General features: G+C 44.2%; 1 protein-coding gene and 1 long non-coding RNA gene across 2 annotated transcripts in view; one reads left to right on the forward strand and one right to left on the reverse strand.

Moving 5' to 3' along the window:
- FRMD6 (FERM domain containing 6) overlaps positions 1–24,709 on the forward strand; it is a 331,509-nt gene that overhangs the window by 131,803 nt on the left and 174,997 nt on the right. The gene's annotated exons all lie outside the window — the stretch shown is intronic.
- Positions 554–18,538, reverse strand: LOC115478048. Its single transcript, XR_003943424.1, has 3 exons — positions 18,397–18,538; positions 11,968–11,971; positions 554–565 (listed from the first exon to the last, which is right to left on the reverse strand). It is a non-coding gene; the product is annotated as an uncharacterized LOC115478048 (long non-coding RNA).

The following is a 24,709-nucleotide window of genomic DNA, read 5'->3' on the forward strand; positions in this document are numbered from 1 at the left end:
ATTAATTGGCCCTAATTACGATTTACGTGCATAGTGTATTCTATTACAATCTGTGCGTAAATCCTAATGTGTGTAAGTATTTGGGGGTGTTGCTAGGAGCATTCCTAAATTTTATGTATGTACATATTGAATCGCACTTAACTGTAGGTGCCTACAACTAGGGCTGTTCATAGCAGGCCTAATTGCAGGTGCCTAAAGTTAGGCGCAAACTGCGATTCTATAAAGAACGCATACCCCTTATAGAATTATTACATTTTCAGCACCAATTTTTAGGCACTACTTATAGAATTTGGTCCACAATGCCCCAAATGGATGCCCATTTCACATGTATTTTCCAACAGGAAATACATCAGGATTTCCTGTTCGAAAATACATGAGTTGACCATGTACTGAGGATGTCCAGCACGAACAGCCATTTTACAAACTGGAATGTCTAACATGTGAATGGCAAAAAAGCAGGGACAAAGATTCTTAGAAGAATGGCCATATAGGCATCCCTGCTGAGCAGAGGGGCAGCCTAGTGGTTAGGAATCACACCCGAAAAAAATGTTTTGGAAAGGACATACTAGAACTGGGGATCACAATATGAAGTTCCAAAGGGCAGTACTTAGGAATCACCGACACAGTGGTGGGTACCTTGAATGTCTTATCAGAGGAGGTGAAAGAGATAAAAATGGTAGCAGAATAAAAAGGAAATGAGTGTAACAGATACAGAGGAGCCCTGGTGGCTAAGGGAAAAATCAGTTGCACTCTTGATCATTTTTCCCCTTCCCTTTTTGTTCCACTAGTGAGGGAGTGTCATTGTCTTCTTCAAGACATCTCTTCTCTCAGTGTTACACTGGCAGCATCATCTGGCCATAAAAAGTAGCAGCTGACACCTTCCCATCCCCCCCTCCCAGGGCACCTGACTTGTATGCCTTGCCCAACACTACCAGCCCTGATGCACAACCTGGGTCTGCTGTGCCAGAGTGCAAAGAACCCTAGAGATGACCCTTTGACTATAGTCACAATTCTTCAAAATGACCAGCCTGTTTGATTTGTTGTTATTGTCCCTGCATGCTGCGGATCGCTGGCTCTTTGTGCAAGTACTGAGATTATGGACATTAACCTTTACTTCTGTACTAGCAGAAAAGACAGACTGGAACTGGAAGAAATGTTTATAAGAGCAGTGGAGTTGAAAGTAATCTCATAGACAGGGCTCACTCTAGGAAGTGTTGATTTATAACTGGCACATGGTATAAGGTGGCTGTGCTGTTTTACACTCCTGGGAAAATGGATTGGTTTCACATTGCAAGGAGGCTGATGAAAGGCCAGTCTTCCCTAGCGCTTGATGGGTTTGGGGTTTGGGATACTGGAGGAGCTGTGGGTGATTCCACATATCTTGAATTCCTGCCTCACTCTCTAATAGCTCTTGGTGATTTTTCCAGAAGCCACAGCAAAGCCACATAGCTATCTTCAATAGCTGACATGTACAAATTAGCTCAAAGACAAGAAAAAGCTCTTATATGTAAAGCAAAAATTTCAAAAGCTAAAGGGTGAACTGATTTCAGGGAGCAGCATAGGCTTATGTTCCCATATGCTGAAATTAGCAGCTTTTCAGCAGTGTGTCTTGCCAACGCAAATAGCAGAACTTAGCATAAAGCAATTGTGGGCTGCCCAATACAGGGGCCGATGCAGAAAGATGCAAATTTGCACACTAGCACCCTAATTCTATATATGACACTAAAATTTGTGCGCGCAATTTAATTAATGAGCTAATTAGCACCGATAATTGGCTTTTTAACAAGCAATTATTGGCACTAATTAGATTTAATTGAAATTTGCATGCATAAACTTAGGTGCCGGATCCGTACCTAAATTTTCTGCACAAGTAAAAAAAAAAGGGGGCACAGAAATGTTTCTAGTTGGTAGGTCGATCAAGTCTGTCAATTAGGCAGATCTGTGTCTAATTTAGACATGAGGATTAACACCAGGCTTCAGCTGGTGTAAATCCTCGTGCCCAAAATTGGGTGCTGGTCCCGGTGCTGAATGCAGTGGCATAGCAAGGGCGGGGCAGTGGGGGCGGTCCACCCCATGTGCACGCCACTGGGGGGGTGTCGGCTCTGCTGGTGCCCTGCTCCCTCTGCCCTGGAACAGGTTACTTCCTGTTCCAGGGCAGAGGGAGCAGGGAACCAGCGGAACCAACACCCCCCCCCCCCCAGTGGCGTCCACACAGCAGGCAAGAATGCATTCGGGGAAAGGGCTTGGGTGATGCGCTGAGGGGGAGGGCTTGGGTGATGTGCCGGGGGGGGGGGGTGATGCGCTGAGGGGGGTGTCATGCTGCACCTGGGGGGGTTGCGCAGTGGCGAACCGCCCCGGGTGGCAGCCGCCCTCGCTACGCCAGTGGCTGAATGCTAGTCTATAAATGGCGCTCAACTTGAGTTGCCATTTATAAAATAGTGCTTAGCACTCATTTATTTGGCGCCATATACAAAATTTAGGCTAAGCATTATTTACTGATTTATTCATTCTTATATCCCTCAATTAGCCCAAAACAAGTTTCAATTCAATGCGGCTTACAATTAACAAGGGGGATTACAGTGTTAGTATTCAATTGCATGCATTATAGAACATTAGTGACATATGAGATTAACCATAAACTTTCATTAAAAGATGTTTTTAGTTCTTTTCTGAACTCGAGATAGTTGTTGATGCATTTTATGACCTTGGGAATTGAGTTCCACCACTTGGAACCCAGGTGGCTAAATCCAGCCATGTAGATGGATTTATAGGTGATGTTTCTACAGCTGGCTAAGTGGAATAATAAGTAAACCCTGGCTCCTGGACTTGCATGTAGTCGGGAGACACGCCAAACAGTATTTTGAAGATTAAATTGCTAGTTTTAAAGAATAATCTAGCCTTGATTGGGAGCCAGTGTAGCATTACAAACAGTGGAGTTACTCTATCGTATTTTGACTTTTTGAAAATTAGTCTTGCTGCTGTGCTTTGGACAGTTTTTAGTGATTTTAGCATGTTTTCTTTGCATCCTACATACAGTATACTATGTTGCAATAATCTAGTTGTGGTACTATCAGAGATTGTGCTATGAGACAGAATAACTTGTCTGGGAAAATTGTCTCTAATCCTTCTCAATTTCTACAGAATTTTGAAGCTCTTTGATGTTACTGCTGAGACCTGATTTTCAAGAGACAGATGCTTGTCAAGAATGATTCCTAATATTTTTAGTTGTGGTTCAATAGGGTACGTTGTTTGGTCGATTGTTAGATTTTGGTAGGAAGTGGGATTGTGCAAGCTAGATAGTACCAGAAATTTGGTTTTATCTCTATTTAGTTTAAGTTTGAAAGTTTTGGCCTAGTCTTCCATGAGGTCTATACCTTTTTTTTACTTTATCCGATATCTCTGTGATACTGTTATTAAAAGGTATATAAACAGTGACATCATCAGTTTCTTACCGAATGGTGCTATAACAACATTGAAAAGTATTGGTGATATTGGAGAGCCTTGTGGGACTCCACATTCTGGGATCAAAGAGGCTGAAAACTGCTTGGACATTTTTACTATATATGATCTGGTCCTTAAGAAGCCATTTATCCAGGCTGTCAATGCACCACCGATTTCCAAGTTGACTAGCAGGATCATTGGTGTTGTGTGGTCTACTACATCGAAAGCGTTCGGCATCAGTGGCATAGCTATGTGGGGCCACAGGGGCCTGGGCCCCTCCATATTTGCTCTGGGCCCCTGGTTTGGCTGTCAGGGGTCCCCAACCCCCACCAGCTGAAGCCTTCATCCAGTGCTGGTCTCCGGCGCCACCGCATTGTATGAGGAAAGTCTAAAGAATTTAAGGCTCTTCAGCTTGGAAAAGAGATGGATGAGGGGAGATATGATTAAGTTCTACAAAATCCTGAATGGTGTAGAACAAATAGAAGTAAATCAATTTTTTACTTGCTCCAAAAGTACAATGACTAGGGGACACTCAAGGAAGTTACATGGAAATACTTTACAAACAAATCGGAGGAAATATTTTTTCACTCAATGAATAGTTAAGCTCTGGAACTCTTTGCCAGAGGATGTGGTAACAGTGATTAGCGTATCTGGGTTTTAAAAAAGGTTTGGACGAGTTTCTGGAGGAAAAGTCCATATTGAGACAGACATGGGGAAGCAACTGCTTTCCCTGGGATTTGTAGCATGGAATGTTGCCACAATTTGGGTTTCTGCCAGGTACTTGTGACCTGGCTTGGTCACTGTTGGAAACAGGATACTGGGCTATATGGACCATTGGTCTGACCCAGTATAGCTACTCTTATGTTCTCCTCTCTTTTTGGTTCTGTTGATATGTATTATTTTATAACCTGGTGGACATATATCAAGTATTACTGGGTAATCTTTGTGGTGTAGCCATGTTTCTGTTATGAATAGAAAGCCTAATTGTGTGCACAAATTTATAGAACTAGGTGGCCTGGGAAGAAGATGTAATTCCTAACATAGATCTTCATTAATATAGACAAGCATTCCCCTACATGTGTAATCCCCCATTATCTGCAACAGGCAGTAAATCAAAACGCCAAAAATCCTTATGTACAGTCAGAATTTAAGAGGTTTTCTGTCCATCCAAGACTATTCTATACCACATCTCTCAGAATGCTCCAGAGTCTCTGAGGGGAGGGATCTGGAGTTGTGGGAAGTCATCTGAGTTGTAGGTGGATTGAGGTCCAGCACAGAGAGGGAAATGTTCCTAGTGACTGACAGTAGAGGTGGAATTTGAAAGTAATAAAAGTTCTTGTTTGTCTGAGCACATGGTCTATGGTTGCCTTCACCCCCCACCAGGACAGTTGGAGGAGAGGGGGTATCCTGCAAAGGCTCAATTAAGTGGGAGTTATTGTCAGCCAAAGGCAGTAATTGTTGGAGAGGAGTTCTCTGGGTGGGCAAGGGGAGCCCAGCTCTTGAGCATAGGGCAGTGGTTTCCAAACCTGGTCCTGGAGGCATCCCAGCTAGTCAGGTTTTCAGGATACCCAAAATGAATATTCATGAGACAGATTTGCATGATGCACTGCCTCCACTGTTTGCAAATCTGTCTCATAAATATTCATTGTGGGTATTCTGAAAACCTGACTGGCTGGGGTGCTTCCATGACTAGGTTTGGAAACCACTGCCCTTTGCTGTCCATTAAAATGTTTTATTACATATTATATTGACATTGTAAGTTGCATACTATGCCATATTTTATATTGCTTTTTGAATATTTTTACTGCTGCGATTGTCTATTGCTTATGTATGACTTATTCTTGCTGTACACCGCCTTGAGTGAATTCCTTCAAGAAGGCGGTAAATAAATCCTGATTCTAAAATGCAGATAATTATTTACATCTTTTAACTCCTGTGATGTTGTAATAAAAAGGCCCCAGAACATGTATCAGTCAGCCGAATCTTGGTCAATAGAAGAAGCTAAGGTAGTCCTTTTTGAGAGGACCACAATGAACTAATAGGGGTATATGGAATAACAGACAGGCGAAATACAGTAATGTGGCTTTCCTCTGTACAAAGCCTTGCACACAATGCCGAGAGCTTGAAATCTGAAACAAGCTTCAGCTGTAAGCCACTGTAGTTTGAAAAGTATAGGGGTTTATCTGATGCTGCCTGTTTGCTCTATACAATAAACCAGCTGCTGTACTTTCTATGAGCCGAAGTCTTCTGAAGTTTGATTCGACACATCCTACGGTCAGAAATTAGATTTTGAATCACTACTATTCTCAGTGTCCAAAAGACTGCAGTAACTGGCACCAGTGTTCATACGCCATGCGCCCTCCCTGCCCATTTTCAAGTCCTTACTCAAAGCCCATCTCTTCTCCCTTGCTTTTGGCGCCTAACCACCTTCCCCATTCATGATACCTACACTGACTACATAGTTTACTACCTTTAGATTGTAAGCTCTCTTGAGCAGGGACTGTCCTTCCCCTTGTTTAAAATTGTACAGCGCTGCGTAACCCTTGCAGCGCTATAGAAATGCTAAGTAGTAGTAGTAGTAGTAGTAGTAGTAGTAGTAGAGTGGTAATTGTAGCTGTCCTAAGTTTCACATGCAGAAAGAGAAGTCCTGACTTATCATCTTCATACATTTATTCCTTCACCAGAGTACAACTTCAGATGCAGGTGATCAGAAGCCCCGCGCTGTACCATACAGCGCTCTAAAATTAGCACTGGAACAGCACGGGGCATTTACGTCCCTATAATCAGAGCTAACAGCATGCAAATTTAGGCACGCTATTAACTCTGATCATAGGGGTACTTCTGCAGGAGGATTGTGCCTGGGCATGCGCCCAAAGCACAATCCTACCGCAGAAGTTGTTTGACAGGTCCGAGCGGTCAAATAAAAAAGCCCAGATCTGTCAAACATTCCAAGGGACTGGAGGTCTGGTGGACCTCCAGATCCCCCTCCCCCGATAGAGCAGATCCCATCGGCCCGCCCCCCCCCCCCCCCCGACCTGATCCCCCAACAGAAGAAAGAGTTGGAGGTCCGGTGGACCTCCATCTCCAACCTGGTAATCTAGTGGTCCGGAACCACACCCCTCATACCTTCAAATGACAAGGAGCATTCTTTCCTCCTTTCAGCACCACCTCCAAAATGGTGACGCCCTGGCCAGTGCATCCTGGGATGCATTGGGCGTGGCTACCCTAGCATATAAGGAAGAAACTCTCACCAGACCACCAGCCTTATCTTCTATCAGGGGGGAGGGGGAGGGGTAAGAGAGGTGCTAGACCACCAGGGAGGTCTCTTCTGTTGGGGACTCGTTAGATCATCTTCCATCGGGGGAGTCGTCGGGTTGGGTCTGGCTGGGAGGCTGGTGGTCCCACTGAACCACCAGGTCTTTTTAGTGTTTGTGGGTGGGGGGGGGGGGGGCGGGCTTAGGTATGACAGATGTGGGAGAAAATCCCGGACCTGTCAAACCTTTTGGTCTCTCCCATTCCTCCAAACCCTAACGCCAGCTGACGTAGGGTTTGCAGCAGGAGCAGCACCCTTGTTTGGTGCTCTGCCCGCTGATCATGAGGGAGGAATGCAGGAGACCTTCATCTGCATGCATTTGCATGTAATTAGCAGTCAGAGCCGACGAGCATGTTGTTTCACGTGCTCGCTGGCTCTGATCCTGGGACACAGGCAAACGCGGGAACTAGTCTGGCGCTAATGGCCTCTAGCGCCCGTGTTTGCTTCTGATCAACCCCTTCTCCCTCTAAGTCAGTCATTTGAATGAAGGTGTTTGACTACACCACCCTTTCTTCTGCCCCTAAGTACTATCTAGAATTACCTATCTAGACCTCCAGGATCCATAATCATCAGGGGCCAGCATTCTCTGCAGCTTAATCTCTTTTCTTCTGCAATACCATAAACGTGTGCGTCTTGTTAATTAAAATACAATCTCAATTATGCTTCGTAAGAGGATACTGGATGTTTTATGGGACCAAGCAAAATTACCCTGTTCCTGTCAGAGTAACAAATGCTTTGTTATTATCTTTCCCAACTGGTTTATGCTATGATACACTTAATTCTCAGTTCCAGGGAACTTAATCTATTTTACACTTATTTTTAAGCAAGTAGATAAAAACAGAATGTGCTGATAAATGAAATGGTAAAGTTTGGATTTATGACTCATCAAATACATTGCTACTATTACATAATATAAATTTAGGGATTCCATTTTTTTTATATTTGAAGTCCAGCAGTCATATAATATCACTCCACTGGCAGCATTATATCGTACTTCAGACCTCAAAAATGAGCTTTACATTCATCTACTTCTTTAAACCCTTAGCACCGTCCTGCTCCCTCCCACACCAGTAACGAAGAATACATGTGACTCTGATTAAAAACAAACAAACCCTGTATGTTTATTAATTACAAGCTGCCTCCCCAGTGTGGCATGGGCTTGAAACATAAAGAAAAACACACTTTTCCTGTCATTGGTAGAGGTGAATTTCTGAATAGGCCCATGCATTTCCTCCCTCCGTTTCCACCCCAACTTCCTAGTGAAACTAACCACTCCTAAACTACCCAAGTGCTTCAAAAACCTCTCACACAACCTTACCTATCACCTTTCCATTTAAATCCTCATCTACCTTCAGCTTATTACCGACTATTTAAAATCATGTAATGACTATATCATAACAACACTCTGTATGTCACATTGAGCCTGCAAAAAGGTGGGATAATGTGGGGTACAAATGCATTAAATAATAATAATAACCCTACTATTAAGAACCACAGTGAACTACAAGGGGAATAGTCCATGCCCTGCCAGCTGAGGATGTCCTCCATAGTAACACTCACAGGCCACGTGAATACTGGGGAAGTTGGCAGCATGTTTCCATCTGCAGATGCCTGCACCCGTCCCCTCATGCATGCTCATTTCATGTGTGGGAGTCCAGGTGGTGGCAAATGGAAGTGTGCTGTTGACTTTGCCACTGTTGACATGACTCGGGGCTTCTGGCTGAGGGCTAGGGGATCTCTACCAGTTACACTGAGGATGTGCACCGCCGCTGGGTGGGCCTGAATCCAAACTGAGTGGGCCACTGCCTCCTCATGCTATAACAAGTTGCCTAAAATTACATGATAGTGAGCATATACATGTGTGATTGTTACGGTTACATGAATAAGTGATGAGAATGTGGTAAAAGCATTTATCTTAGCAGAGTTTTATAAAAGGTTTTGATAATTTCCTAAAAGAAAAGTCCATAAGCCATTATTAAGATGGACTTGGGATAATCCACTGCTTATCTCTAGAACAGGCAGCATAAAATCTGTTTTACTGTTCTGAGATCTTGCCAGGTACTTCTTACCTGGATTGGTCATTGTTGGAAACAGGATACTGGGCTTCATGCACCGTCAGTCTGTCCCAGCATGGCAATGCTTATGTTCTTATATTCTTAAGTGCTAACCGTACATTCAGGTGTATACTGTAACCTAGATGCACAACTCAATGCATACATGCAAGGGGGCATACAGGTGGGCAGGGCTTGGGCAGGTCCCACATTTAGGCCCAAAACTTACAAAATAATGTAAGTTATGCACTACATTTAGGCCTATAGTGACATAGACATAGTAAATGATGGCAGATAAAGATCTGTATGGTCCATCCAGTCTGCCCAACAAGATAAGCTCATTTTACATGCCATGCGATACTTTATATGTATACCAGAGTTTGATTTGTCCTTGCCATATTCAGGGCACAGACCATAGAAGTCTGTCCAGCACATTTCTTCTACTAAAAGTTCTGAAGCTAACATTGAAGCCCCTTAAACTTTACACTCCAGCCCATCCATATCTATTCACAGTGGCGTAGGAAGGGGGGGGGGCGGTCCGCCCCGGGTGCATGCCGCTGGGGGGTGTCGGCTCCGCGCTGGTGCACTGCCCTCTCTGCCCCGGAACAGGTTACTTCCTGTTCCGGGACAGAGAGAGCAGTGAACCAGCGCGGAGCCGACACACCCCAGCAACGTGCAGTCGGGGCAGATCGGCCCTCCCGCCCGTCCCTCGCCGCAGGTATGCGCTCCGGGGGGGACCCCAGCAACGTGCAGTCGGGGCAGATCGGCCCTCCCGCCCGTCCCTCGCCGCAGGTATGCGCTCCGGGGGGGGGGGCAGGTATGCGCTCCGGGGGGGGGGGGTTGCGCTCCAGCGGGAGGAGGGTGCACAGCGGTGACCCACCCCGGGTGTCAGCTCCCCTCGCTACGGCTCTGTCTATTCAGTCACGATCAGGGCACAGACTGTAGAAGTCTGCCAAGCATTGGTTTTGCTTCCCAATTACCAGTGTTGCCACCCGATCTCCACTAAGACTCCATGGATCCATTCCTTCTAAACAGGATTCTTCTGTGTTTATCCCACGCATGTTTGAATTCCATTACCGTTTTCATCTCCACCACCTCCCGCGGGAGGGCATTCCAAGTATCCACCACCATTTCCGTGAAAACATACTTCCTGACATTACTCCTGAGTCTGCCCCCCTTCAACCTCAATTCATGTCCTCTAGTTCTACAGCTTTCCTGTCTCTGGAAAACATCTGTATCATGTCACCCCTGCTTCTCCAAGGTATACGTTTTCAGGTCAGCAAGTCTCTCCTCGTACAGTTTGCAACGCAAATCCCATACCATTTTTGTAGCTTTTCTTTGCACCATTTCCAGTCTTTTTACATCTTTAGCAAGCTATGGCCTCCAAAACTGAACACAATACTCCAAGACCTGTGCATTAATGCCTGACATTGACATGGTGCCAGTGGGCACACCTAAATATCGGTGCATAAATGTCGACTAATGCTTATATTCTATAGCGGAATATGGACACCCAGATGTCGTTATTGCTTAGCATGATGCTTCCTAGTGCCTAATTTTTGAAGCCCTCCATTTAGGTGCCATACTGTTGCACTATGGGAGCATATTCACTAACGGGATACAGGCACTCAGATTCTGTTACAAAATACCAGTGTAGCCTATATCAACTTGTCTTACATTTATACACCCGCAGTTATATCAATCATACATCTGCCATAACTGTGAGCACATAAATAACAGAGGGGCATTTTTGATATAACGTCTAAGTTTGATTTTGCAAAAAATTTCCAAAATCTGAATGGGAAAGAACATAGTGGTTAGGGTGGTGGACTTTGGTCCTGAGGAACTGAGTTGGATTCCCACTTCAGGCACAGGCAGCTCCTTGTGACTCTGGGCAAGTCACTTAACCCTCCATTGCCCCATGTAAGCCGCATTGAGCCTGCCATGAGTGGGAAAGCGCAGGGTACAAATGTAACAAAAATAAAATAGATACTATTGGAGATTCTACATGGAATGTTGCTATTCCACTAGCAACATTCCATGTAGAAGGCTGCGCAGGCTTCTGTTTCTGTGAGTCTGACGTCCTGCACGTACGTGCAGGACGTCAAACTCACAGAAGCAGAAGCCTGCGCGGCCACATTGGTGATCTGCAAGGGCCGACTTCTACATGGAATGTTGCTAGTGGTTAGGGTGGTGGACTTTGGTCCTGAGGAACTGAGTTGGATTCCCACTTCAGGCACAGGCAGCTCCTTGTGACTCTGGGCAAGTCACTTAACCCTCCATTGCCCCATGTAAGCCGCATTGAGCCTGCCATGAGTGGGAAAGCGCAGGGTACAAATGTAACAAAATAAATAAAATAAATCATTTTTCAAAAAAGAAAAGCGTTTATTTTTCTTTTTGAAAATACTGTTTTTGAACAAGGTTTTGTGATTTGGACATTTTGTTTTTTGGTCCATTTTTGAAAAAAGAAATGTCCAAGTGCAAAACGCACAAAATCAAGCCATTGAGATGTAAGAGGAGCCAGCATTTTTAGTAGACTGGTCCCCTAGACATCCAGAGGGCACCCTAGGGGGCACTGCAGTGGACTTCATAAAATGCTCCCAGGTACATATCTTATCATTGGTCCCTTATCTGCTAAGCCCCCCCAAAACCCACTACCTCCAACTGTACACCACTACTATAGCCCTTACAGGTGAAGGGGGCACCTATATGTGGGTACAGTGGGTTTCTAGTGAGTTTTGGAGGGCTCACAGTTTCCTCCACAAGTGTAACAGGTAGGAGGAAGTATGGGCCTGGGTCCACCTGTGTGCAGTGCCCCTGCACCCATCACTAGACTAGTCCAGGGACCTGCGTATAACATCTGAGGCTGGCATACAGGCTGGCAAGTAAAGTTTTAAATCACGTGATGGACCCAGGCCCATACCTCCCCCTACCTGTTACACTTGTGGATAAAACTGGGAGCCCTCCATAACTCACCAGAAACCTATTTTACCCATATATAGGTGCCCCCTTCACCCATAAGGGCTATGGTAGTGGTGTACAGTTGGGGGTAGTGGGTTTTGGGGGGCTTAACAGGTGAGATGTGTACCTGGGTGCATTTTATGACGTCCACAGCAGTGCCTCCTAGGGTGCCCTATTGTTTTCCTGGGATGTCTGGGGGACCAGTCTACTAGAAATGCTGGCTCCTCCTACATTCCAATTGCTTGATTTTGTGCATTTTGCACTTGGACGTTTTTTTGTTTGAAAATGGAACAAAAAGCAAAACGTCCAAATCACAAAACCTTGTTCAAAACAGTATTTTCGGGGGGGGGGGGGGGGGGGGAAGATGCTTTTCTATTTTGAAAATGACCTTCTTTCCTATTAGATTTTGGGCGTTTTTTGCAAAACGTTCTGAGTCGGACTTAGACATCACATCAAAAATGCTCCACCACATGTCTCAAATGCACTTGCTCCCTTAGCTGCGACTGCCTATTAAGATGTTTCATTGTATGGTACTGGTGTTATGAGCACTGATGCTGTAGTGCTTGCCTATCAAGATATGCCATTTGTATTGTGCTGACACTGTAAGTATCATATTTGTGTTATATGAAATGTTTATTTATTTTATAGCATTTATACCCCGCTCTTTCCCCGCTCAATAGCAAGTTCAGTGCGGCTTACAAGTTGTGTTACTGTATCACAGAGGTTACACAAGTATGGTACAAAGATTCACATAGATGACACAAAATGTTCCTTCATGCTGCCTATGCCCTGCTGACGTTTATCATATTTCTGTTATGTGACTGTTTTAGTGTGTTAAATGTTTATATTTCTGACACCGTATCATGTTATTTCAGTTATTAACATTTAATTTGCCTGTCTCCAAATTTACCTGATTTTTAATGCCTATATTTAGTTCTTTCTCTATTGTTATGCTGTTAAGAAAATTCTATGTTTTGTCAAGATGTGCCTGCCATATGCCGCCTTGAGTGACTCTTCATAATGGCAGTTAATAAATCCCAACAAATAAATAGCTAGAACAGACCAGACCAACATTATATCAGTGACAATATAAATTCATACAATGGCAGATAGGGATTGTAAGACTCATCTAGTTTGCCAATTCCTGGTGCAGGCGCCACTGACCCTAGTCGATCTTTGGCTTTCCCTCCACAAATAAAAATGAAAGAAAACAAGGAAAAATAATTAAACAAAATCTAACCAAGGTCCCCAAAGGACTCTACAGAGCTCAGTGCAATAAACTACCAGAGCACAGAGCTACCCTGAGACCATCTGAGCTCTGGATTATGCTCTTGTTTAACACATGTCCACACGCCCGTTCTCTCACATCAGCATAATAACACTTTCCAAGTTCTACATCTCTAGGTCCAAAGGCTGAATTCTGCAAACACATTTCATTTTTTTCACCTGAAAACCTCAATGTTAGCCCCAGATCCTCAGGACAGTTTGATCCAGGCCTGGCTTTACCTCGTTGCATGGAGGTACGTGTAGTTCTGGTTTCCCTATTGCATTCCCTAGCAAAAACAAGACTTCAAGTCCCAGGATGCAATGAAGTCAGGACAGAATCAGCCTGTCCTGAACATCTGGAGTCAGTAGACAACCCTGCTCCAAAGTTCCTTCCTCTAAATGACCTTTTCCAGGCTTTACACAACCTAGGTTTAAACATTTATAGGTCAATATTCACAGGGACATTTATGTTTAAAGGCAGTACAGGCCGACTGAAACCACGATTCTTGGTTTTGAATCAGGAACCAAAATTTGCCGTTCAGTTAAAGCTGAAAACAAAAACAAAACCAGCTCCTCCCTCCCGGCAAAGAGTGGGTCCTCCTGGGCCAGCTGCCACCATCCCACCCATCATAGCCCCTCCGCCCTCCAACCACCCAAAGGGCCTTCCCAGGCCTACTTTTAAATGCCCTGGTGGTCTAGTGGTGCCCCCCCTTGGGCCGCCGGGGCCTACCTTTTAAAATTCCTGTGGTCTAGTGACCTCTTCCAGGCAAGAGCGATACCTAGTCATTCTTGCCCACGTGGGCTCTTCAGTCAAAATGGCTGCTGCAGGAGGTCCCTGCGGCCATTTTGGGATTGGAAACAGCATAAGTAGGAGCAATCTCCAGTCACTCTTAACTTAAACCACTCAGCTATATGGATGGCAGCTGTCTGTTATCACTATCCCTATAGTTGATGGCAGTGAGCAATCTATATGTATATTTCACACCACTGAGTATAAAGACAGCAATGCTCAATGTACTAGCCTTTTCTAAATGTTATTGCCAGTGTTTAAAAACCCCACTGACTAGAATAGTGACTCGATACTGAACATTACCTCAAGCACTCTCTGGCTTTAAAAAAGGTTTGGACAAGTTCCTGGAGGAAAAGTCCATAGTCTGCTATTGAGACAGACACAGGGAAGCCACTGCTTGCCCTGGGATTGATAGCATGGAATGTTGCTACTATTTAGGTTTCTGCCAGGTACTTGTGACCTGGATTAGCCACTGTTGGAAACAGGATACTGGGCTGCAGTGGTGTGCTGGAAACTTTTTAACAACAGGCTCTCTCTCCAGGCACAGCCAACCATACAATGTGTGTGTGTGGGGGGGGGGGGGGAGGCCGAGTTGGATTAGAGGGCAACGCACTCCTCACTCTCCCCTCCGCCCCCCATGCGAGCATGCAAGGCATACCTTTGCTGGCAGGGATGCGGACTATCTTTCTCTTTTGATCTAGGCACAGGAAAAAAAAAGATTTTAAATGCTCCCAGGTTTCAACCTAATTCATGCTTAATGTGGGAATATAAATCTCATAAAGAACTTAAAATAAGTAAATAAATAGAAACTCTGGATGTTGAGCACCTGATTCTCATAATATGATATCTGTTTTAGTGGCTCTTTCCAGGAGAAAAAAAATCTCTGCATGAATACAACACGCGCTAGAGTGTCCCTATATTATTATTAACATTTGTATAGCGCTACCAGATGCACGCAGCGCTGAACACCTGACATACAGAGACAAGACAGTGGAGGAGAAGGGGGACGACACGTATAGGACGTCAGACTCACATAAACAGAAGCCTGCGCAGCCGTGTTGCTGATCTGCAAGGGCAGGCTTCTACATGGAATGTTGCTAGTGGAATAGCAACATTAACATTCCATGTAGAATCTCAAATAGTAGCAACATTCCATGTATAATCTGAAATAGGGAAAGGGAAATGGGACTTGATATACTGCCTTTCTGAGGTTTTTGCAACTACATTCAAAGCACTTTACATATATTCAGGTACTTATTTTGTACCAGGGGCAATGGAGGGTTAAGTGACTTGCCCAGAATCATAAGGAGCTGCAGTGGGAATTGAACTCAGTTCCCCAGGATCAAAGTCCACTGCACTAACCACCAGGCTACTCCTCCATTACACACTCTTCATGATCCAGGCATGAAACGCTTATTACATTTCAGCCAACTGGAGAAAAAAGGACTTCAGAGCCTCAGGTCAGAGTAAACAGATTGTAATAGAAGACTTTCTTCACTAGAAAATTCTCTGGTTCTTCTAGCTAAAACAATATTTTCTTTCTGTTACGGCCATGTCAAGCAATATATTGAAGCATCTTTCACATTTGTCATTTGTTGTTTTCCGCCAGCAAGAAATGGTGATTACATTGTGAGTGTGTACAGAGCAGTTCTTACAATGAACAAAATGAGACTCGCCTCTCGGTTAAGCCATAAAAAATATGAACAACTATGCTGACTCACAGCCATTTTGCACAGGGCCCCCGGATAGAAACCGGTTGCCCACTTTAAAGATATTCTACCAGGGGTACCCAAGGCAGACTGACAGTCATTTGGGCCCCCAGGCAATAAGGGTAAGGGGCCGTAACCACCTATCAAAAGTGATTAAGGGGTCCTTTTACAAAGGCGTGCTGAAAAAAAGCTTGCGATAGTGTAGACGTGGCTTTTTAGTGCACCTGTACAAAAGGCCTTTTTTAAAATTTTTGCCAAAAATGGACGTGCGGCAAAATGAAAATTGCCACGCATCCATGTTGGGTCTGAAACCTTACCGCCAGACATTGACCTAGCAGTAAAGACTCACACGGTAACTGGGCGGTAATGACCCAAGTGCGCCAAGCGCCCGAAAATAAAAATAAATATTTTTCATACGCGCATATCGGACGTGCGCCAAAAATGAAATTACCGCAAGAGCCATGCGGTAGTTGGGTGGTAACTCCATTTTGGCACGCGTTGGGCATGCATAGATGCTTACGCAGCTTAGTAAAAGGACCCCTAAACTAGATGGAAGCTAAGGGAGAGTGAGCCCCCTGCTGCTGTGGGCCCTCAAGCACTGCCCTATTATCCAAATAATCACTCTGCCCCTGTATACTACTCATATGTATAGGGAGAGGAATGACCAGGAAGAAAAAGGGTGTTCTAATGCCTTTGAATAAGTCTCTGGTGAGACTTATATATGGGGAAAGGGAGAAGGAGGGTTACAATTCAGGATCAAATGCAGCAGTGAGATATGATCAGGTGAAGGAGTTGCTGAAAGGACTCAGGACTAATGTTTCCTTTAAGGAGTGGTGTGTGCACATTTTTTTTGTGTCTGAGCAACAAGTTTTAAAAACCAACAATTTTTGAGCGCCAGTATTAACAATGCATTTCAGTATATAGAACAAGAAAAAAAATTGTGAGCAATCATGTAAAATCTGTGAGCGACGCTCCTAAAATTTATGAGCAATCACATTGCCCGGGACCAGAGCCCCACTCCCCCCAAAATGTGTGTTTGTGTGTATGCTTCTGTGCATGAGCAATGAATCAGGCTTGGATGGGAGGGAGAAAGTGAAGCATAATCTCTTTCCAAATAGAAAAGGAAGAATCTAATTGAAGTCTCTGGTGAGACTTCAAATAGAGCACAGTGTACAATTCTGGATACCGCACCTTCAAAAAAATGTAAGCAGAATGAAGTCACTCCAGAGGACAGCTATTAAAATGGTCCGTGGTCTTCATCATAAAGCATATGGGGACAGACATAAAGATCTCAATATGTATACTTTGGAAGAAAGGTGAAAGAGGGGAGATATGATAGCCATTTAAGTACCTCCATGGCATAAACGCAGAGGAGTCTCTTTCAATTGAAAGGAAGCTCCAGAATGAGGGGGCACAGGATGAATGTGAAGGGGAATTAGATTTCAATGAAGCATTATCAGATACTCAATGGTCTCATGTTTGGTTGACTGGCCCAAGGGCCTCCTTATCAGCTGCACTAATATAATCTCTTTCATTTATGTACCATGGGGCCCTTTGGACGCCTAGAAAGAGTAAATTATCTGGGTCTTCAAATTGTGATCTGTGTCGGTCATGCAAAAAAAAACAAAAACAAACGCTCTTATGCATTTACTAGAATGCCCTAATCTAGTCCTATACTGGTCAGATGTTTGGGATAAGTTAAAAAAGATTTTTGGGTTCCAAGAATCTTTTTTACCAAAATATATAATCTGGAAGTCCATTTGTATTCCATTTTTTCTCTTAGAAGATGATAAATTATTGTTTGATTTTTTTTGAGTATCTGTCGCATTAAAATTAATATCGCATTGGAAAGATAACTCTCAAGTGAATGTTTATCTTTCATGGAACTGGATTTTATTATACAATAAAAAAATGAACAGTCTATTACTTATTTCTTGCTTAGTCCTCCAACTGGTCTTAAGAAATGGAAAACTTTAGATCTCTTTTTCTTTTCTATTGCTTAGCCATATAGCATTGAGCTTTGCATATTTTATTATATATTGTATCATTGTACATGTTTTTCTTTCTTCTGCTTTGAAAATGTTTGTTGTATTTTTAAAATTCAATAAACATTTAAAAATTAATAAAAGAAAAAGATTTAAAATAGTCTCAAGAAGGTATGAATTTGACTGAATTTGAACAATGCCAGTGAGTGTGATGTAATCTTCTTTTCAAAGTCTCTCTTTGACTTCCTTATCAGCGCTTTGCATTTGACTTGCAATTCCTTATGCTGTTTCCTATTATTTTCAGTCTGATCCTTCCTCAGTTTTCTGATAGAAAAGATTAGCGGCAGGTTGGCAATGCTATATAGGTACTTTTTAAATACTAAAGAGTATATCATTGAAATAGTTGTCTTTCAGTTGTTTTAAAAATTGGAAGTTACGTGTAGTATTTATCCCTTTCTATGTGGAAAGAGATTATGCTTCACTTTCTCCCTCCCATCCAGGCCTGATTCATTGCTTATGCACAGACGCAAACACACACTTTTTGGGAGTGGGGTTCTGGTCCTGGGCAATGTTCCCTCTAAGCAGAGTGCATGAGCAATTGCTCATACATTTTAGGAGCGTTGCTCACAAAAATGTTTTTTTTGTGCTATATACAGAAATACATTAATACTGGCGCTCTGCTTTATATATCTCAAATAACTTCTTTTCTTCCCAGCCTTTGATTTCAGCTCTTTCCTTTACAAACTCCAGTTTACTTTCTGAAGTCAAGAAGGTGACCATTTACACAGGTTCTCCTCTTTGAAGTCCCTAGTTCTGGAGCCTGTCTGGCTTTCTTTTGTTCTCACTGAGAGCACTGCTCCCAGATGCCCAGATAGGAAACAGGTATGCTAATCAGGAGTAACTGAGAAACAACAGGGCTATCAGCCAGCTGGGCAACATTTTGTCCATTTGCTATCCTCATTGATTCCTGAGGGAGGGGGGAGTTATCAGAAGCTGGTTTAATATTAATCTAAGTATGTCAAGCTGGTTTCATATTAATTTAAGTATGTCCAGCAATCCTGACAAAGGCATCCACAGAGTTTCCCGCCGCTGGCCCTTTAAAAATAGGGCACTGAAGACAGAGCCCCAGAAAAGGCTGTGGAACCCTGCCTGCCACAACCAGCAAGTGAGCTGGGGGTGCGGGGCATGGGTGTAGCTGTGACAAAGCAGAAGGTGGAAACTGCTATTGGCCTCGATCTGGTACCTTTTATTAGGAAAGTACCTCTACTCTTATGGACCCTAGATGGTTCTTCTTACCTTTATCCTTTCCCTATGACCTCTTTCTAGGTCTTCTCTATACAACCTCCCCCCACCCCCCCCCCCCCCCCCCCCCCCCCGCACTGCCCCTTCCATGGTTCTCTCCCTTCCACTCTCATTTGACTGGTTCTGGGCCTAGCAGCAGTCCTGCCCATTACAGACTTTCCTTGGTGACACTAGGCTCTGCAGGAAGAGGAGGAGGAGGCAGCAGGGCTGCTACCAGATCTGTGAGCACATTAGCTAATTCGCCTCCTACTGGTTTTCCTTGTTATCACTGCTGCTGGTTAAAGCCATTTGTCAAACAGTATTTCTTTAAATTCTGGGTTGGAAGCAGCAGGCCTTTGGGACCTCTTGTTGCATGGAGGCACCAAGCAATTTCACTGTAACTAACACTGGCCCTATCTCAGAGCTGTAACTAGGTTTGTTAGCATCCTCTGACCCCTGCTCCTTTCTTCACCCATGACCTTCTGATTCCTAGTCCTCTCGATCTTGTTTTCCTGCAACTCAATCGATCTCTCTGTGGTAAGAGAGTTGCACTCTCCTTAGTTTTTCATCCACTGGTGGCCTACACTTGCATTTCAATCGTTTTTCTGCCCCCGAGGGACGCTGTGCCCTGTGTGGTTGCCCTTCTTGTCCAGCTCCAGTTATCGCTCTGCCCTGTCTCTCTTTATCTCTGCCTTTCACACATACTGTACTTTATCTCTCTTACACACACATTAATTTTCAGATTTAGACTGAGGAAACTTTATGGTCTAACAAGTTGTACATGTGATCGTTTTCTCTTTCCCTCGCTCTCTCTCACACACACATACACATTTTCTCTTGTTTTCACACTTACAAATCAAAGCCTGGTACTTTAAAATGCTGCTAGAGTAGTCTTTTGTTTTCTTGAATTAGCCAGAATAAATGGAAACTCAAACCTGTGTGCAGTGATACTTGGTTATGAAATATAGTGCAGTACACTTGTAGCTGTCAGAGATGGGGCAGTGGTGAAGCTACAGGTGGGCCTGGGTGGGCCAGGGCTCAGGCCAACCCAACAGTAGCACATGTTTAGCGGTAGCTGGTGGGGATCCCAAGCTCGGCCAGCTAAAGACTTCCCCCTGATGGTAACGAAAACGCTACTCTCCATGATACCGGCACCTGCGCATGCTCAGTTTTCAGCAAATGCCTGCTGCAGACTGTCAAGGTGGAAAGAAGCGTTTTCCCGCCAGCTGAGATTTTTTGGGTGGTGGTTGGGGGGGGGGGTACACGTGGTGCCCACCCATTTCTTGCCTAGGCCCACCCCGGGTCTGTTGTCTGGCTACGCCCCTGAGATGGGCCCCCAAACAATGGCTCTCTGAGTTATGACTCAAGAATGATTGACACTTGAGTTCCTGCTTCCTTGATTCATCATAGTAGGGGTTCTCAACCCAGTTCTTGGGACACATCCACTATCCTCCTGACATTCAAAACCATTTAACTGGCCAGGAACCAGGTAAATAGTACTTAGCTGGCTATCTGATGATATTCAGCAGGAGATAGCCATCTGTCTCCTGCTGAACATTGCCAGTTAGTGGCTAGCTGGTTATATCACTTGATATAACCGGCTATCCACCGATTTTCAGTGTGAGTTTGGCAGCCATATTTGGATGCATGAATACCTGGAATATCTTTGGCCAGTTTAAACATAACTGGCCAGTGCTGAATATCGGCTTGGCCGGTTGTGTTTAAACCAGCCAAAAATAAGCCAGATATTCAATGCCAGTCACCGGAAATGGCCCGGAATTGACTATCTGGGCTCAGCGCTGACCGCGGGAGGCAGCCCGGCTACCTGCAGTGGTCTGAATATCGGCCCAAATGAATATGCATGAGATACATTTGGTTGTACTATATCTATTGTGTGTAAATCTCTCTCATGAATATTCATGGAGGGTATCCTGAAAAACTGACTGGCTTGGTGTGTCCTCTGGGTTGAGATCCCCTGGAGCATAGGAAGCCTTGAGTGTCAATGTACAACAGACTTTCTCAGGAGACAACATCGCCTTTGCACTTGAGTCACCAAAATGCAGTCAACACACCCCGGCTTAAGAAAAGAGGAGTGAGTGAGTTTAGGCCACAGTACATTCCAGCTAGGTAAGAGGAAGAAGAAACTCGCCAGAAAAATATATATGCAATGGGGTATATGTTCAGAATTTATCAGTATTAGAAAAGCCAAACCAAATGTCCAGATTAAAAACCTGTTATCACCACATATTGCTTAATTATTGGTGATCAAAAATTAACTCAAGTAGAATCACGTTTATTGGACAAAGATGGGGTCTCACAGACTTCCAGCTACATGTCTCTGATCCTAGATGATGAAAGAAGGAAATATAAATAAAAGCATGGCAAATGATGATAGACGAGGACTACATGCTCATTGACTTCACCAGCTTGTATGTTCCTAGATCAACTATGATACTCTAACTTGTCTTAACTAATACTTGAAATCACCATAAACAAGATGATTATGTGAGCAAAATGATAAAAGCAAATCCCAAACTAGCTATCATAATCTACTGTACAATTAAGCAAAATCTGCAAGAAGAGAGACCATGGACTAGGCCAGCGTTTCTCAAACTTTTCTCTGATGTGACCCCATTTTAATACTTGAAAATTCATCTGATCCCAGAGGGTAACCAAAGTGAATCTCTGCTCTCACTTCTCTCCACATGCTTGTCAGAATGAATGGTGTGTGTGTGTGGGGGGAGGTATGTGAGTAGAGGACAGATTGGACGGAGGAGGGGTATCCAAGGTTTCCTACCAACTGCCCCTTGCTGTCTCCAGCTCCCCATGTTTGTTTCTTCATTCCTGTTTGCACTGTAGTCCCCCTTATCTTCCCAGCCTGTCCCTTGTCTCCACCAACCAATGACCCTGTGGGAATCCCAACCTCCCTTTGAGCCTATGAAGACCAAAAGGACACTGTAATTCTGTTTGTGCAAGCACAGGAGGCAGAAACTGTAGAAGCCGATGCTTATCATATTCTTAAACATCTCCTGTGAGGACCTTAACCAACAGGGCTCATGTTTTGCTAGTGCTGCATCAGGACATGGTCCATCTTTCTCTTTTGATCTATGTACACAAAAAAAAGATTTGAAATGCTCCCCACTAGCAAAGCATGAGCCATGTTAGCTAAGGTCCTGACAGGAGATGTTTAAGAATACGATGTTGAAATTTTGGAATGAGAATATTGTTTATAATTAATTTGGTCCAATGAAGGACTGTACGAATCACAAGGAAAAGGTCCTTGTATGAAACGAGTCGCTGCTGAGGTCCTGTGAAAAAGTCTATATATGCAGTAGCTGTGTGAATTGGTTATATTGCAGCGATGGGTTTACATTTGAAATGTATCTCTAGCATGTAGGCGTAAGAATTTAAAGAAACTCTATGGCTGGCATAAGTGCTCGCAGCTGTTATGTTAGTATTCTACAGAAAATGGGCATCTACTTCCCTTTATGGAACAGATGCCACATAGGCACCCTCTGGGCACCTAAATATAAGTGCACTGTTATAGAATTATCCCCTATATTCTCAGAACACGTGATCTCAAGCTGGAAAGTTTTCCGTTAAAAGAACAAACAGCCTCAGAATCGCATTGAGTTTCCAAAATATAAATAACTTCCCATTCATCTCTATATAGAACCCAGAATTGTCTTGTCAGATGTTTAAAAATGGTTTTGAAAAATGAACCATTTGGTGCTGCGGAAGCCCTAGTTCGGAAAGGATTCAGTGAAACTAGAACTTGTTTTGCAATAAATTTATCTTCATTTCCTTCTGACCACTTGGAGGTAATATTTATGTCATCTGTTCCAACTAAAATGAATTCTGTTCTTGTGAAAGGTTTCCCACCATGAGTAATGGTAAGAAGGAAAGATGCTTATTTTAAAGAGATCTGTATTCTTTGCATACTGTAAAATACTTTTAAAAGTACACACAAGTAAATATACTTGTTTTCTGTTGCCTTTCTGATAAGTCACCATGCATTTGACATTTTTCAATTTCTTTCTACTACTGTTGCTGCCTAAAAACAAGTAAAGGGTTGCAGCAAATGTATTTATCGCGGCAAACATGGTTACCTCTCCTATCCAGCCTATGTATATTGTCCTTTGTGACATCACAGACCAATGGAATACTGTGAATAGGGTGTAATTCACCTCTGCTTTGCTCACATGGTTGCACCCAAAGATTCTCTGGCTTTGTTAAAGAATTTCAAAATTAATAATTTAGCAGTAACATTTTGTAATTGCTCCAGTATGGCTATTTCCGCTTGTCAGGCACAAATTGACAACATTGCACTGTGCAGAGAAGGTGCAGCTTCCTGTTAAGCACTGCTGCAGCTGTTTTTAAACCATTTGGGCCCTGTCTAGGCAAACAATTGCTATCATAAACTCAAACCTGTTTGTTTTACTGGTTTTGGGAGGAAGTTATTAAGGTGCAGTAAAAAGCTGGCTTTTACCATATCTTGATTTACCACAGAAATCACCAACCTGTGGTATCTCAGCATCACAGGCTGCTGACTCCCATGGTAAATGGATAGCACTGCTTGCAAGTCACCTTGCAAGTAACGTTATTCCAGTAAGCAGCCCACGAGCAATGGGCGTGAAAGCCATAGCCCAGGGGTTTCCAAACTTTTTTGGTTTGCGGCACTCCTTCCCCCCCCCCCCCCCATAGCCCGGCCCGACCACATCGGTCTCCGCACCCCCCCTCCCCGACACATGGGTCTCCCTTTCCCTTTAGCCCCCTCCTCTCACAACAGCACACCTTCCCCAAATCCTGCATCGCTCCTACTTTCCTTCCTGCAGGTCCAGGATCATTGCTGCTTCCTTCTCCTTCCCAGTCTGATGCAACTTCCTCTTGCGAGGGCCAGACATGGCAGAGGTTAATCCCCGCAGTGCCTGTGTGAATTGTGGGCGCTCGAAAATGTAGGCTGCAAGCACTGCAGCAGCGGTGGAGGAAGAAGCAGGAAGCGGCAGATGCCGGACCTGCGGGAGGAGAAAGTAGGGAGCAATGTGCTGTGGTACCCCTGAGAGTTCGCTGCAGCGCACCAGGGTGTCACAGCGCACAGTTTGGGAACTGCTGCCATAGCCCGATGATCCTAGGCTGCATCATAAAGGGGCCATTGGAACTTCCCTCCCCCAATCAAGACTCCCATCCCCAACCACCCCTTCACCTCCTTGACCAAGCTCCACATGTTCTGATCAAAAGGCCCATCCTCTTGACCTTGACCCATGGGCCTGCCAGCACATTCCTGGTGGTCTACTGATCCCTGGCAGGAGAAATCCCCAGTTGCTCCTGCCCTTGGCACCATCAGCTAATATGGCACCCCTAGTATTAGTCTTGTGATGCTACTGCTAGGGTTCATGTTCCCTTATATGGCTCGCATGACCCTTAGCGGTAATACTGTGTGACTACCACTAGGGGCGCCATATTGGCTGATGGCACCAGCAAGGGCAGGAGTAACTGGGGACCAGTAGGCCCACAAAGGTTGAGATGTCCTTTGGGGGTGGGCTTTCTGATCAGGGATTGGAGGTCTTGATTGAGGGGTGAGGATGGTGGTCAGGGGGTGGGGGGTCTTGATCAATAGGGGTGTGGGGAAGTTCCAAAGGAGTTGTTAGTAGGATGGGAGAGCAGTGGGCAAAACTGAAAAGAGCTATTAAAGGCAACAAATATTTTTTGTGAGGAAACGAAGACAGCTTTGGATTTCAAAAGCAGTAGCTGAAAAGGTAAGGAAAAAGAGAGATCAGCCTTCTGTACTTCATCTCAGACATCCAGATCATAAGTGCCAACATTTCAAAACGATCAGGGGTGTCAAACAATACAAATTATCCCTCTCTGGACACAATGAAGGAGCTTGTTGAATAATAGGGGTGCTCAGCACC

The sequence above is a fragment of the Microcaecilia unicolor genome, chromosome 9 (genome assembly GCF_901765095.1).
Source record: "Microcaecilia unicolor chromosome 9, aMicUni1.1, whole genome shotgun sequence".
Classification (NCBI taxonomy): Eukaryota; Metazoa; Chordata; class Amphibia; order Gymnophiona; family Siphonopidae; genus Microcaecilia; species Microcaecilia unicolor.